Here is a 13,083-nt window from a genome sequence, read left to right as displayed (position 1 = left end):
AGTTTCCGCTTAAGGACACACTCACGCACACGCACACACTCACACACACACACAATGGTCTCGTAAATGCCACGAGGCAGACAACACAGACGGCACGTAAAAATAAAATTTAATGAAATGTAACTGGATATGCCACACAGCTGGCCAGTCTCTTCCTCTCCCACAGGCAGGCAACCAAGCAGACAAAAACAGACAGACTGGCAGACAGACAGACAGACATATCCAGGTAGAATGTCAAAAGGCCTATTTAGCATATATTTACTTCCAAAAAAAAAACACACACACACTCAGTCAGTCTCTGTGTGTGGCAAAAAGTCAAAAACCCCAAACAAACTTTTGCCTGAAAGAGAAAAAAAATCCTTTTCTGACTTTTGGGACCTTAGCTGTCATTTGAAATATTATAAATCATGTGCTACATTAGCCAAGCGTCGCGTCGCGTCGCATCACATCGCATCGCGGCTTCTCCATTTCTGGTTGCTTCTGCAAATTGCCAGAAAATTTATAGAACAAATACAAATAGCAAAATACAAGGGAAAGCGAAGAAAATAACACAAACAAAAACGTGGCAAAAGGCAAAGGAAGTGAGTTCATTGACGCAAGGATATGCAAAGGCCATTGCTATACTCTTTCATTACTCCTCCAAGTAGGAAAAGACAAGGGAGATACACTAACTTCAATCTCAAATAGTGAGATACTTGGCCCTGCTAAGTAGGCAATAGTTTTTACCAAAGACTTAACACGACTTTACTTACAAGCTTCAAATTTGACTACCTTTATTCTAAACAGGAAAAGCCATGAAATAAATTAAGTTTAATGAACTATTTCATAGAGTATATCAAATTCGTCTAATTGTGGATATAGTCCAACATTTGTTTACTTCCCTTGGAATTACTGCAATTGTAATACTCGGTATTGGTATTTGTGTTGGTGTTGGTGTTGGTGCTGTTGGTGTTACTTGCTACTTGACTCACGCATTTGACGCGGTTTACGGTCCTTTCGTCTGCTCCTTCTTCTTTTATTTTCTGCTCCGCCTGCTGTCATAGTGCTTGCACTCTTGTCACGCCAGGCACGGCCAGTCAGCCAGTCAGCCAGCCATCAAGCAAGCAACTGCAATTCAATTGTTGTTGTTGTTGTTGTTGTTGTTGCCAACAGTGAGTGAATCGCTTCCCCTTGCCATTGCCAAGTTTCTCGTCGTCATTTGCCTTGGCCAAATGTTTGAACTTCTTTTCTACCCGACAGCAATTTGCGGCGAAAATTGTGATTTGTTATATAGAGAAGAAGGAGCAAAGCCAGCGCGATTTTCATCAGCTGTCGTTCTCCAAGTCGTCATCGTCATCGTCATCGTCAGCGTCAGCGTCGTCGTCGTCACTTCTGTCCGCATCCGTCCGGATTCGCGTCCTCGTCCGCGTCCTTTTGGTAGCTTTGCATTTTTGTTCAGATACTTATCACACAGTTTGGCAAAATGCTGCACAAAGTTTTGCTTAATAGCCTGGAAGTTTTTAATGAAATGCTTTTGCCTTCGAATTCGGTTTTGGTTTTACTTTTTCTTTCTTCATTTTTTTGGTTTGGTTTGGTTTGGTTTTGTTTGGTCTGTTTTTCTCTTTTTGTGATTTGCTGTTATTGTTGTTGTTTTTTTTTCATTTAGCATTTCCATTGGCATGGGAAACTGCTTTAAGAAAGGGCATGATGACCCTCATCAAGTCTTGGGCCTTGGGTCAAGTTACTGAGAAGAAAAAAAAAACGAAACCCAAAGAACGCAAAAGGTGAAATGTCACACTCACATTTTTGGTTTATTAAAATAATAATACCTACTAGACGAAATACAAAAGGAACAGTCCAGTCGGAATTTATTTCGTTTTATTTCTTTTCATTATTCTCCTTTTTGCCTTTGTCTTTGCTATTCTTTGGATTCTTTCATTGTCTTTTCGCAGTTGACAGCTGTCTGCTGTCTTCCCTTCTCTTCCTGTACCCCCCAAAATCCCTCTCAAGCAGCCCACAATCCTCAACTATTTAGCCAAAGATTAAATGTTTACTTTGGGCCAAGAAAAATTAATTTGCTTGAGCATTAAGTTTGATTTTAATAAAGTGGCAACCAAGCCCCCAGTTTCAGTCCGAAGGCCAAACCAAAAGATCCCATTCCGGTCCTAAAAGGGTGACCGGAAGGTTTTGTTAAACTTAATAAACTGCCACTTGTGTGGCCCCATCCCTCACCCCATGGGCCCTCTTCAGCACTGTGTGTATGAACAACATTTGTCATTTGTGTAAAGTACTCCACATTCTTTTCTGCTCCTTTCGGTTTTTTCTTTTTTGGCAAACATGACAGCAAACATTAATTTTCGCTGTGCGGGATGCGCGTACTCGTTAATTAAAAGCGAAAGTGTTTGGCGCGAAAAAAGAAATGAGTAAAAGGAACAAACGAAATGCCCGAAAATTGCACAAGGAAAGTGCTCATTATAAGGAAATGACCCCAAAGGGGACAGAAAACCAAAAAAAAACAAAGAATAAAACATGCTTTAGATAAGATAGACTACTTAAATACTCTTAAAAACTAATGACAAAAGGGGCTGGAAATGAAATCACAGAGTTGGCTATAGAATAAACATATTATAAGGAGTCCTTAATAGTCCTCCAAGAGGCCCATCCAACGGGTACGTGTTCGAATCCCAGGTTAGTGTATGGATGTAGTTTTCGCTTGGCCTTAGTTGGGCTTGTAATATAAAGTTGTCTTGATAGTTTATAAAACTATATCCCAAACTTATAATTAAAATAATTATAAGCTTAAGTTTTAACGTTAACTTGAAAATCGATTGTAATATAGTAGTTAATAGAAAAAAGCAATTTTCAGTGCATTTCTTGAGACAGTTTAACCTCTAGAAGGATATTTTAGGATGTCCTGACAATATGGACTTGACTGATTTTAGTTTTATTATACTTTGGTACCAATTCTTATACAGTTTTCATTTGCAGTAAGTGTGGAAAAGTTGCCAACAAGAATGTATGTACTTACGTATATGCCAGAGAGAGAGAGAAAGAGAAGAGAGAGGCAACATTTTGGCCAAGATTTATGATGGCCTCATTAATTATGGGCAAAATGAAAGGAAAAGCAAACTAAAAGCACTTGAATCTTGCAATTAAATGGCAAAGTGAATAGCGCGACAAGTAAATCAACATAAATTCCATTGGCATTGGCAATGCATGGTGAATCCCATTTCCCATTTCCATTTTACCATCAGAAAATGGTGTGAAATACGCCAAAATGGATTATGTACCCACTCGCAAAACCGACAACAAGCAAACAAAAAAAAAAGAGGAAGAAAAAAAAGAGACAAGTATTTATGTATATATATTGCCAATTTGCTGGTTGGACGCATTTTTATGGCTTTATCCAGATGGTGGAATGGCGGCAGAGCCAGAGCCATCGGCATAGGACAAATTCATTAATTCCGGCAGGCAGGATTCGACGACGACTGTCGGCAAGTTTTCTAATTAAAACAACAAACAAATGGGCAGCCTGGATAACAATACATATGGAAATCTCTCTCCATCTATGTGTCTCTCTCTCTCTCTCTCTCTCTCTCTCTCTCTCTCTCTCTCTCTCTCTCTCTTGTTACAAGAAATGGAGAAACGTAGGAGGAGTAAGGAGTTGAAGTAGGAAACTGTCTGGCAAGATGCTAATTCGGTTAAAAAACTTTTTGTCGTCATCAAGTTTTGCCTGCCTGCATAGTTGACTCTCACTCACACAGTTTGGCACAGTCAGTCAGTCTGACAGTCGGTTAGCCAGTCAAACTTCGTTTAACATTTATACCAACTGGATTCACTGGACTTCCATCACCCAATCCCAGTCCCCACCCCACCCCACCTAGGCGCCATTGTTATGCATCGCATGCAAATTTTGCGACTTTATCATTATCATCCTCATCCTCATCCTCATCATAGACGTCAGTCCTTTCATCAACAACAACACCCTTATGTGAAATGCATCAGTTTACTCCCACAATTGTTTTATGTTTTTCGAGTTTTCTTTTTTTTACAGCATGCACATGACACGCCCAGTCCAAAGCAATTTAAATTTGCCCATTGTATGCCCTTTGACATTTTGTGTGATGTCAGATGTAAGATGATGATGCTTCAAATGTTACCATCTAAAACTCCTTGTGCTAAAAGAATCAATCTCTGCGAATGTTAAAGTTAGGTCAGTTTCGAATCTTTTTCGAATACCCTTTCTAATACGAAGCTTTTTCTAATCCTCATGTCAGTCAGATCATAAATGATCAACTACGACTACTTTTAAGGTGTTGCTTATTCTTCTTCAAGAGCTCATAATAGAATCATCTAGGTGATTTCTGTCTAGCTTTAACTTCATTATACTTCTTGTACAGTTGAGTATGTACTTTATCCCTGCCACTTGTCCACCCTATAGTAGATTTCACTGTATGTGGTTGAATCACAGATTTGCATGACTATCTCTCCATGGCATGTCATTTTATTGAGATGATACAAGCTCTTGATTATATAGACAATCTATTTTAGATATTTGTTCAAGTGATTGGAGGAGAAATACGGAATGTTTACTTTATGTAATCTTCTTATCTTAACAGCCGCTAGATGGCGCCATTATCACGCCCACAGCGCTTAACATTTATTTTGCTAATAATTTATTTATATGCCCTGTCAATAACCATGTATATGCCACCGCCCCTCCCCCTTCAGACCCTCCACTTCCTACGCCACACACACACCTCTCGCCCCTGGAGGCGTTCAATTTGCTGAAATAAGCAGGAAAAACGAAAACTGCGGCAAACAAAAAAAAAATACATAAGAATAAGACCAAAAAAAACAGTGGAAAAACGGAAAAATGGGAGAATGTTACAGCTACAGCGAATTGATTTGCTTTATGGACGTCAACGGTTCGTCGTCGACGTCTTCGACGTTGTCGTCTGCGTCTTGAGACGCAATTATTATGCACCCTCGTTCGAATCGAAGTCAAAGTCGATGTTAAAGTCGTCGTCCTCCTTGTTGAAGTCAGTGACTTACATACAAGTATGTATTATGGCACTCATCCATGTCCTGCGGCGCCACGCGCCATCACCACCTCCTCCTCTTTCTTCTTCAGTAGAAGTACTGCACGCCTCATTCGTCCAATGCTCTTCCTTTGCCACTGCCACTAGTCGGGCGTTTCGGTTCTCCTATGTTTTCTTTTTTTTTATGTCTACCCAGATTTCCACATGAATGGGCCAGGGCAACGACCAAAACATAGCTAAGCATCCGAAATGTATGTAGATATGTCTGTCTACCTGTTCGACCATTCCTGTTTATTCTATTTCTTATTCCTTTTCATTTTTTCCAAAACGCTTGCCTCATTGATTAATGCGTAAATATGCATTCCATTGCTTTCACCGTCTTCTTTTTCTATTTCTTCCTTGTTGTGTCCTTCTCCCAGTCCTTATGGCTTACATGGCTTTAAAATAACTTTAAAGACCTATGAACCGGATTAGGAGAGCAACAACATAAGGGGAAGAGTACATTTGAACGAACTGAATATATATATAGACTGATATCTGTTAAGATCATCACCATTTCCATTTCCTGTCTAAATCAAATCAAGGGATAATTAAAAAAGATAAAACAAATTCTGAGAATAACAAGGAAATCCTTGTTTCCAGAGTAAACTCTCAAAATTCTTGATTTTAACATTCACCTAAAACAAGTTCAAATGTTTGATTAAAATTATCAAAATTTCGATTGGTCCCAAAACAAAGAACATTTTGATGCCAAAAAAAGAAACGAAACGAATTTTCCTAATTAATCCTTTGCCTTTGACTAGTATATATCTATTTTGGGATTGTTCGAATTGTTATTTTTCTGTTTTTATTCCATTTTGATCCTTTTTTTTTTTGGTAATTTAAAGGCAAACAAACAATTGCGCTTGATCCTTTTCATTTCCCATCATCAGCCGACAATTTTGCGGCTCGTCGTCGTTGGCGCTGCCAATTGACGTTGCCACTGTGGACTCGCTTCGTTGCACATTTACATTTTGACAAGCGAAAATTGCAAAATATCACAAAGATAGATGATGAGAGAACGACAGTCAGAGAGACAGAGAGAGAGAGAAAGGGACTAGGTAAAAAAGTCAAACTAATCTAACAACTGCTAACAACAAGAGCTGACCTGCCTCTACCTCTTTCTCCTTATTGCCTGGTTTAGCGGCATTGCCAAAGCCAAGGGCAGGCTTATCCTATCCCTTGGGGCCTAGGAGAAAGAGAGAGAGAGAGAGAGATAAAGAGAAATTGTTGAACAAAGCATTTTACAGTTGGCAAATATATCTCGTACTCTTTCTCTCGGTGTGTGTGTGTTTGTGTGTGTTGACAATTTGCGTTGTCAGTTGTTGTTTTAATTAGAAAACTTTTTTACCAAACAACAACAACAACAACAACAACAAAAACAACAAAGCAAAGCAAAGCAAAACTCAAGAACGATTTTGTGCACCACAAAACTCCACCACCCTACATCACCCTTCTTCCACACACCCACACATACACACACACAAACAGTTTGTATTTGTATTATTTGCATTTTCTATTTCTATTTTATTTAGTTGCCTGGCAAATGAATAATGAATTTCAGTTCATTTTCCGTTTTTGTTTTCTTCCTTTTTTTTCCCCCGTCTTTTATTTATTTCTTTTTTTTTTTTTTTTTGCTGTTGTTGAAGGCAATATAGTTCTATATATATACTTATATATGTACATAGATTTATATATATATTATAAAGATATCAATCTATCCCATCTGCTTAAACATTTTGCTATTTTCTATTTGCTATTCCTTTTGCTTTTTGTGTTTATTTTGCAAAATTAAATCCTACGTTTTAGTTTTATGGGCCAAAAACTTGCTTTATTTGCAGAATGAGAGGGCAAATAGCAAAGGGAGCGAGAGAGAGATAGTAACAGTTGCCAATTGTTGAAAGTTGTATGCTCTAACAATAAACCAAGTCAACATTTTTGTAAAAGAAAAGGCCTACAAAAGCATTAAAAGGTGACTTTAGTCAAAATATTGCAAAAATTTACAATAAAAAGTGTACAGAAAGCGAAAGAAAGAAGTTTTTGTGTGTAGGATACGAATATTTATCAAAATATAAAGATTTTCTATACGGAATGTTTCTATTTTCTATTATTCTTCAATAAAGTACATCAATTTATTGGTTTTTTGCTCAGTTAAAGTTTTCATAGCATACATTTAAGGGCATCAATAGCTTTTATTGTATAAAAATACATTTAATAATTTACACTTTTTAAAATAGAATGCAACATAATTGAAATACAAAACGCAACACCCAAATAATATACTCTAACACACACACACAGAGATGGTATACGTATAACCATTCACAAAAAGAGCCGGGATTGGTATTGCGGTTCGTTGTCAATCTCGTTAGAAACGAATCCTTTCGTAATCCTAGTGCTTCATCTGCAGCTTTTACGATATTTTTCTTTCATTACTTGGCCGCACGTTGAAGTCTGGCACAGCCTGGCCTCCTCCCCCTCATCCTCCCCCTCATCGTCATCCGCCTCCACTCTTTCCATTAGATTGCTTAATCTGGCACCCACTATCAAGATGAGCATGCTCTGCATCCCATTCCCCTTGCCCTTGCCTTAACCATCACGCGTGCCAGGCAATCAGGCAGTACCCTTCATTTTGCTTTTTCTTTGTTTTTTCTCAATTTTGTTGTTGTTGTTGTTGGTTTTTGTTTCGTATTGCAATTTCAGTCCACTATAAATCCCCACATAAGAAGCAAGAGAAAAATCTCATATAATTATTATTTTTCGTTACGTTAGGCTAGTTACCCAAAAAAAAAAAAAAACCGAAAATAGTAAAAAGAAAATGTAAAAGGGAACAACAACAACAACAAATACATAAAGTAAATGTTTCACTTAAATAGACTTGGAGGAGTCGTCATTTATCTTGGTGAATGAAGTGTTTGCTGCACGACGGCAGTTCGTGCTCTTCCGTTTAAATATGATTGATGGCACTTGCTGCGTTACGTAATCGCTGTCATGTGCATGTGTTTCTATAAACTGGTTGATAGAGTCAGATGATGTAGAGGAAGTGAGGAAACCCAAACACCCACCATCGTCACACTAGCACTCGTAATGCCGGCAAGCCACAACCAACCCATAAAAACCGCCATCATCATTATTGCAGGTGTGTCGTGTGTGTTAACACTTTGTTGCCTTTTTGCCGTTTGACAAAAGCAGGGCAAGTCAAAAGCAAAAGCTGTCTACGTGATTTAGATAATTATCTACATATACCAACACAGACACTCCACATATGTAGAATGGACTGATTACTTGTTGTGCCAAGAAGTTTAAAAAATCTATTAACCAACATGTCGCATAAGTGATATTTATGTCTTGCCCATCTCACAGAGAAATTCCAATTCCATCTTATGAGAGAAATTCCAAGTTGATTTTTCTATCCCTACTGATGGCAAGGATAATTTCGGATTATTTTTAGTGTTTCAATCAAATTAATTTGTCAGTCTCTCTTCTCCTCTAGGGACTTCTCCTTAGGGTTGTCTGTTAATCTGGGGCATGAATGAATCATCATTTTTATGGATGTGTACATAACCTTCCCATTACCTTTGCCATCTTTACCCCATCAATGGTTTTTGCGCTTTGCATTTGTTTTTCATCATTTCAAGCGCAAATTGCTGTTGTTATTGTGGCAATTGTTCTCTGGGTTCTCTGGCAAACACACAAAAGTTATTATTATTTTAACAACAATTTTCAACTCTTTTTGCGCTTCAGCGGCGCCGAAGCGAACGTCGAAGGTCGCGTAATTCAAAAGCAATTTGTTGAAATTAAATTTGATTACGTTTATCGTGCCAGCTGCTGGCTTCTGGCTTCTAGCTCTGGCTCCAACTTCAACACCAATTTCAATTCCAACTCAAATACCAAATATCAAATACCATTTTGGGAGTCCTTGTGCTGCCCCATGTCTGGGGTAAAGTTTTGCAGCTCTTTAATAGTCAGTAATTGCCATAAATTGTCGACTCTCTAGCTATAGAATGTAACCCCAGATTGCTTTCTGTTGATCAAGTAACAGAACTCTGCCGACTTAAATGAAACAAGAGAATTCTGTTTTGCCCACACTCGGACTTTGCTTTGACAGGATAATTAAGTATCTGCATTTGAATAAATGTTGTTTTGTTCTTGTGCGAAAATGGAATTCAATTCCAACTTGGACATTTGACAAGCCATCAAAGCGAAAGAAGAGCAGCCAATATTATGCCTAGTGTTTTGAAATTAATGATTGTAGCATTTCTTTTGGAATTTTTCAAATTAAAATCTACTGCAAATGAAGTTGCAAAGACAAAGACAGAAAACTAATATTACAGTTAAGTTGCTCTCTTTAAGAAAATATAATGATTGTGACCTAAGTGAGACTAACGTACGATATCTGCATAGCCACCAGCTAAGATTTCATAACGATGACGGACATTTTCAATATAGGGATTCGATTCATCGCTGGAAAACTCACGCTTTAAATCCAAAATGGGCATATTATCAAAATATTCGTTATCTTTCCTCTTCATACCTACAATGAAAAACAAATTTTACCATCAAGCTCATGTGAAGAGTCCTTTTGTTGCTTGCCTGAAAGTGGAACAGTTTTCTCCATTAAATGATTATTTGATTCATCTTGCACATCCTTCATATTTGGCAAATGGTCACGAAATGCTAAGTATTTAGTTATATACATTTATAATTAATCTCACTGAGTAATTAGTATTTAGTACTTACGCAAATCTTTAGTTTCCACATCAATCAGCATAAGAACTAAAGCTCCAATTATTAAACAGAATAAAAGTTTTAAACTAAACATTTTCTGACTTCTATTAAAATATACAATCCTTTATTAATGACAGTAAAGCGATCTGTGACTAAGTCTAAGCAGAAGCCTTGTTTTTTAATCTATAAACTATAAGTGTTTGGAACCTTTCTGATATCCTTGTAGATATTGTTATAGCATATACAACTAGCTGAGTAGTTAAAGTAGACAATGGCTAAAAATGAGATACAGAAACTAAAAACATTTCATACACTTTCTGACTATGCATATTTACTTGATTTGTGATTGAAATTGATTGGGCGATTTTGATTATTCAGTTCGGTTTTCCAATAAAGTAATCAATTACTGTTAATCATCGTCAGTTTGATTTATTTTTAGGAATAAAAAAAAAAGTACATCAGGACTTTGCATTTTTGAAAAAATGCTTATGAATCCATTTTGGTCATTATCACACAAAAAAAAAAAAAAAGTTTACATTTTTTTTTTAGTTCTTTTGCTTTAGTGGCTATGAACAAGTATTAAGGCACACCCCAACACACACACACACACAGGCACACACAGGCACTCACATGCATTGAAGTCCGCCCACTTGGGTAAACGTTTTGTTCACAGAACGAATTAAAGGGAGATTGCAAAAGGAGTTAGGCGAGGCGAGAGGAGGAGAGGACACGAAAGGAAAGGAGGAAACAAAAAATTTTTTATGTGTGTTTCACCAAGCTAACTAAACATGGGGTAGAACCCCACCATAACCCACCACACACCGCCAACCACCCCAATCTCTCTGCCAATGCAGCCCGCAGTAGCTACAACTTTGCTCCTCAATATTTTTTGAAAACCCAACAATTTTTGCAACAAATTCAGCAAAAATAACATTTTCCACCAGGGGTAAGAGTGATGGACAAGGATGGTGGCTAAGTGAGTGTGGGTGGGTTGGTGTGTTGGTTGGTTGGGGTAATGGAAGGGGAAATATATAGGCGAAAAATGCAAAATGAAATGTTTGAGGTTTGCCAGAAATATTTTCAACATTTCCTCTGTGTGTAAATAAAGAAAAAAACTCACTGTGTTCGTGTGTGTGTGTGTGTGTGTGTGAGTAAGTGTGTTTGGCCAAAACAAACTGAAATTTCGAAATGTCTAAAGTTGTGGCCATTCCCCTTAACCGCTCCCACATCCTCAATCTTCCGCTACTGTTACTCATTCGCTATTCCTTTCAGCATCCAAAGCCACAGTCACTCCAGCTACAGCTCCAAAGGCAAAGAGGAACAGAAAATGGATAGAGCTAAAGGATCTCGTCTCTTTATTAAAATGTCAAGCCATTAAAACGCCTTCTAACATTTGTCAGCCATGGCCATGTCGACCCATTAAATGCAGTCCCACATACAGTCACCGAAAACCATGGGGGGAACAGACAAGAGGAGTGCACAAGAGTGCGGGGCAAAATAGAAACAAAAGACTGGAAACAAAGCAAAAGGCTGACAAAACAGGCTAACAGACAAGCTGGCAAAATGGCTTTTCTTCTTCATATTCCCGCATGCCAGTTAAAAACATCTTAAAAGCTACTTTTAACCACAATTATGTAAATATTAACACAAACGTAACATAAGACAAAAGCACAACAGCCATACACACACACACCACACACACACACACACACATGCAGACAGACAGAGTAAGAGTGAGAGAGAGAAATCTAAAAAGGCAACACATTTCCATTCAGGACATCATAATAAAAGCTTAGGCATCTATCACAATTCATACACTGCCATGCAATTGTATGGGGACAACTTTTCATAAACAATTTTTAGCATTACAAAAAATATAAATTATTTTAAAATATTATTCTCAATTATCGATTCATTTGATGCAAATTTATTATAAAACTCCATGCTTGTCTCTATTCAATTGCCTAGCGGTGTATGTCTCTGATTTTATTATATTAAACAAGATAGCAGAAATTTTCTGGTAACTAATTTTACTCTACAATTGATCATTATCGTAGGACAAATGAATATATTAATTATAAATATTCCGAAAGTAATTATTTTTTTAGCGAAATTTGAAAAGTATTTACTTTGTGAAATTTCATTTCCAATGGTTCAACATTTTTGAATCGAAATTTGCAGTTTTTGGCTTTGATTTTTGAAGTTTTTTCTTACTTAATTAAGAAAGGACTAAAAAAAACTCAAATACTTAAATAATATAATTAAATTACTTTTGGTTGATTAGTTAAGATTTTGTGATTTCTAACTTGATTAAAGGAAAACTTTCGGAAACTGTCCGGAAATTAGTTTCAATCGGATGCCCAGAAGATTCAGTATCAAAGTATTTAAGCCTTTCAATATTTTTCAAGGTGATACCGAATCGTTTTCCAGGTGGAACAGTAACAGTGACAGTGACAATGACAATGACAGGTGCCCTACTCATCACTGAGGTTTCCGCCTACACAACAAGGGCGTGACGACGGGGACGATAAGAGGAAAAAGAGAGAGAGAGAGAGAGGGAGAGCAGGCGGCAACAAGCTGAAAAGCTCCTTAGCCCAATAGAGGCAACAAAAACAAACATTACCAACGGGGCGACATCACATAATGCCAGCAAATGTCTGAAGTGTCGGCAACACAGCCATTAGCATCTGTATGAGTGGTTGGTTGGCTGGGCGGCTGGCTGGTTGGTGATGGGTGTGGGTGATCCACTTCACTCCACATCCATAGCGACAGGTGTGGAAGTTAACGCTATAGACATAATCCCCAAGACGAAGGCTGAGTTGACTCTGCCTGCAGGTTGGCAGGCTTTCTCTATCTCTCTCTCTGTGTGTGTGTGTTAATAAGCAAAAGGATCCATCTCCGGCTCGGGATCTGGCTATGGCTTTTGGCTCGGATTGTAGCCGTGGCATCCATTATTATTGAAAACTGTTCAACATGACATCAGGTCACGTTTTTGTTAGTCCCACGTCAGTCACTCACTCACTGACTCGTTCAGAGAGACAGACAGTCATTGAGTCAGTCAGTAGTCAATGAAATGAGCAAAAGAAATGCAAAATGCACAGGCAACGATAAATAGGAGAATGAGGGCAATGAGGTAGAGGAAAAGTCACTCCCACAAAGAGAGTTAAGAAGAGATGAATGGGGGAGGGGAGCAAAAGCTACGACAATCCGTTTTCATGGCTGATTTAACACAAGTTTTTGGATTGCTGAAAATGCTATTCCACTTGTATGAAAGGGCAACATCTAGTAGATAATA

At 37.9% G+C, this 13,083-nt stretch overlaps 1 long non-coding RNA gene across 1 annotated transcript; it reads right to left on the bottom strand.

Annotated features, from left to right (window-relative positions):
* Positions 1 to 9,308: 9,308 nt before the first annotated feature.
* Positions 9,309 to 9,901, bottom strand: LOC137587477 (uncharacterized). Its single transcript, XR_011033934.1, has 3 exons — positions 9,801 to 9,901; positions 9,654 to 9,737; positions 9,309 to 9,594 (listed from the first exon to the last, which is right to left on the bottom strand). It is a non-coding gene; the product is annotated as an uncharacterized lncRNA (long non-coding RNA).
* Positions 9,902 to 13,083: the final 3,182 nt, after the last annotated feature.

Source organism: Drosophila tropicalis, unplaced genomic scaffold, assembly GCF_018151085.1.
Source record: "Drosophila tropicalis isolate 14030-0801.00 unplaced genomic scaffold, ASM1815108v1 contig_158, whole genome shotgun sequence".
In the NCBI taxonomy this organism is placed as follows: Eukaryota; Metazoa; Arthropoda; class Insecta; order Diptera; family Drosophilidae; genus Drosophila; species Drosophila tropicalis.
Note: the sequence above shows the minus strand (reverse complement) of the source record. Positions and strands in the feature narration are given on the sequence as shown.